Below are 4,431 nucleotides of genomic sequence, written 5' to 3'. Positions count from 1 at the left end.
GGTCACAATATATAAAAATGGCAAAAAATAAAAGAAACGCTCACATAACCGCGTTCCTCGCGTGCCATTTTAATATTTTTCCACTTAAGCTTTATATGTACAGTCACGTCTGAAAAATATCGATACGGACAGTCCCAATAGTTGTCCGTAACAAAAATCTACGGCATTTTCAATTTTAAAATGTTTTAAATCGTAAATTCACAATCTGTCGGGTTAAATTTGTCCGCTACCCGTATTACGGTGCTCAGCATGGCTTCTTTCGTTAATCGATTACTCATGATATATTTTCTTAGCAGCCAAAATGCCTTGAGCAAGTGATTATTAAAATGTACAGTGCGTACGCACACGCCAATTAGGAGCACCGTTCGTTATAGTTGTAAATGTCCCTGAATATGTACGACATCTTAAATTCAATGAAATATTCTGTAATAATAGTATGAATGTGTACTTATTTTCGCATATTTTCTTTGTGCCTTCAGTTAGTGCGAATATATTATGTTTCACGCATTGGATTAAATTTTCTTAAAATTGGCCGATTTATTACAAAATACTTGCAAGTAGGTAAGCGGGCGAGGTGTGCAAAATAATCTGGAAACAATTTTTTTATTAACTGAATAAGTGCATATCCAGACAATTTTGCACACAACTTATTACTAATATGTATTTCCTCTGCTGGCTGAACTAAACTTAAAATCTGAAAATTCCATTATTATTTATTGCTGGAACAGCTAAGATATGACGTTTTAAAGTGTATAAGGATATTATACATGTAGGTATGTGCTCAAATAATATAAGCATTACAAATTTACCATTTTAATACCCGTATTTATGAGAGACAAAGTGTTTCTTAATTACTGAACCTTTTTATGTTACGCCGCCGTGTGATGGGGCTCTTGTTGGGCAAGCTATTAGGGTTGTCAAATTATTGTTGCCAAATTACCATCTTATCGAGTCAGTCGTATTTATACGCTATTAATCACCAGGCGTTCTCAGTAAAGAAATATCTTATATGACTACGTCGCCTATGGCCACATTCGACTTTGTTATAATAAAGGTGTAAATAAAAGGCCCATCCGAAAGGCCATCGATCATGTGTATTGGGGAAACAACAGAACATTTTGTAAGTTTATTGATGTCCATAAGTACTGAGGTAAATTTTGTCTGATGTTAATCGGAACTTACATTTCATCTTCCCACATTACCATCGCTTCATTTAGTGTGAAGTAAAAAGTTTTAATTATATTTCACATTTATAGTTTGTTGCATAACTTATATTCTAGTTAAACCAAAATAGTTCCTAGTTGGTTCCTGCTCAATAGATACTTAAGCTGTGGAAATTTAAATGTTGATATTGGTGGTAAAACTTTACTTACTTACTTGGCTGGCGCGATGATCCAAAATGAGTCTTGGCCTCCAACGCAAGAGCACGCCACTTTGCTCGATCCAGAACGGTATCACGCCAGCTTTCGCCAACGCCGAGCTCACGGAGATCTGCCTCCACTCTGTCCGCCCAACGATATTTAGGATGACCAACAGGACGGCGTCCCGTTGGTCGACCCAAGTAGGCCCTTTTGGTTGCCTGATCTTCACCCATCCTTTCGAGATGGTCAAGCCACCGGAGACGATGCGCTTTGGTTTCACTTTGAAATAACTTATTTACTAAAAGCGGAAACTTATAACACGACGTGAGCGAACGAATAACACTCAAAATTAATATAAGCAATTTACATTCTCATTCGATAGCTCCACTTTCTCGAGCATTTAAGCCTAAAAGAGTGACAGATAAGAATAAGTAATTTAGCATCACTGTCATTACGCTCTGCACTGATTTTGAAAATGCCGGACGTAGTGGCAGTAAAGTGAAATGTACGATACGGCCGTTTTTGTAAAAATACACGTAACTGCCTAATTAGTTTGTTTAATATACGTGATAAATTTGTAATGGACTTTAATTCACAGTTGTGCAATAGTCACTTTCTTTGGTTTCCAAATCGCCAGTGTGAAGTCTCTAAGTAAGAATGAATGAAGTATGTTTTAAGAAATTGTGAAAAAAAATACAAATTAAGTATTCTTTTAAAATTCATCCAAAAGTGCAATTACCTGGATTTACCGGACGATCAAAGTGCCGAATTATCGACATTTCACTTTATTTACTAGTTAGCTGTAGACCTTGCGCGAGTGTCTTTAAATAGCTTTAAACTAAATTAATTTTAACTACGCCATTTTGAGTAAAAATCCAAAACTCATTAAATAAATCCATCCATCGATCCTGTCCACAAAATTAAAGCAGAAAGAACAAAAGCATTTTGCCCAAGCTGAAGAGAGGCTCTTCGCGATACCTAATCATCTAATAAGTCAATGATTAATCTTATCGAATTGAGCGCACTCCTTTTCGATTCCGTTTTATAATATAAATAAAGGGTAATATGTATAGAAGGCAAAGATAAATAATGTAAGAGATATTTAGTGTTTTTGGTGATTTCTCGTGTAGGTAGGTAGTACAACCTATTCAATTCTAGATCTAGACATTGTCTTGCCAGGTTTACTACTGTATTATTCTACATAGTTTAAGATTAATTTGGAAGTCGCTCTATTCCTACAGTTCACGATAGCAGGGTGAATAAAGGGCTAAGCTAATTTACAACGCTGGCCGAACGTAACGCATCAATCTGACCAATATAAACATGAGCTTCGATAATGACTATTTGTTACAGAATTTGAGGTCAATTTATACTAGGGACAGGACAAAATGTAAAGTGAATTAGGTATCTGTTATCTACGGTATTCGGTCGGCGCTGCACCGCTGACTCACGCGAGCCACACCTGACGCCGAATTCCAGACACGTCTCGATCGAATACCGTTTAATTGGGAACTAATCTGCTGACCTATACGGGGAGTCACGAGAGTTATAAGATTACAAACGATTGCTTTGACCGCTGATAGTTATTACCAGAAGGTATTCCAATAATCTAGCTAGAATCTTATGGAAAGAAGAAGGTATTAAGAATTTTTCTATGCAATGACATATTGTTCCAATTTTCGAGACCAAAATTTCACAGTGAACGCGTAGCGCGGGTATGAAATGAGGTTTGTGGTCAAACAATGAATTCCATCCGGATCTCTATATCGCTATCAAATCTTAATTTCACACTGGATTATAGCTGTACGTACTTTGATTGTTATAAAGCAATTTATATAAGTCAATTGACGAAATAATCACGCGTTCTGCAACAGTTGAGCGTGACCATGCATTTACTTAACGCCGAATTACTTTGGATTCGGAATCGAATTTGAGTCACAAATGTCACAAGACTCATTAGGAATACAATTTAGATTGAATAAAGCTATGTGAACAAAACGTAAGTAACATTTCACGTATGGAAGGTTTTTCTGACCAGTAAATATGTCATTCAACAAAGACTATACGCTTGTAACCAATATGTGTATGAATTCGCATCGAACCATTGAATCATTCAGATATAAGTAGATAGGTAATCGTTATAAATATACAACGACTATTGAGTTGGATTCAATGCAACGACGCATTGCTAACTCATATTGAGTTACATGGGGATGCGTGGTTGCGTGGAATCAAGCAATACTCCCATCAATTTTACAAGCCGTAGGTACAAACTTGACAGGGACATGAACGATAGTAGCGTATAAAGAAACAACTTTACAATTTCATCAAGAGACATGTACAAGTGTCCTTTTAGTCCCTTTACTCTTGTAAAAGATAAAACAAGATATCGATCAATCCATCGAGCGGTTTTATTAACACCATAAATTTTCGAAAATTATTTCCCGCTGACGAAAATTGAGGGCCCGACGAAATTGCCTCGTAATATTGTAACTAAATAAATTATAGTTCCTTGATGCATGTGCGCTTGTAGCCAAAATATGCCGCATTATTATTTATATGGTAAATGTATGGACGGTAAAACGGCATCGTATTTTAACGTAATCATGTGTTTGGGGATCAAATGATTACTGCAAATCGTGTTTTTCAACTTTGGCATAATTTATGTTCCCACAGAACGTACGGTTTGTTTTGCAAATTAAAAGAGTATTGAAAGAAGTTTGAGTGGTTGAAAATTAAGTGTTATTTTGTATGTCTCACCACTGTGTTGATCCAATTATGGCTTACAGAAAAAATCGATTTCAATTTTCGATCGCAATTCCGTTTGCGGTTTAGTAAGAGGCGTTTTCTGCACGTTATCGGGTTCGGTTTTGGTTTTACGTAAGAGTCGGTTGTCATCGATTACAAGGCTTCGTGCGCTCTGCGCCTGCGCTGCGCCCGCGCCGCGCCGCGCCGCTCCGAGCGCTGCGTGCGACACGCCTCAAAACCAATCTGATACTTTTTCAACTAATTTACATAGGTGATTTAAAATAAGTGGGTAAACTAACATTCCGTAAACCAACCATAATAA

This window comes from Cydia amplana, chromosome 14, assembly GCF_948474715.1.
Source record: "Cydia amplana chromosome 14, ilCydAmpl1.1, whole genome shotgun sequence".
Taxonomy (NCBI): Eukaryota; Metazoa; Arthropoda; class Insecta; order Lepidoptera; family Tortricidae; genus Cydia; species Cydia amplana.
Note: the sequence above shows the minus strand (reverse complement) of the source record.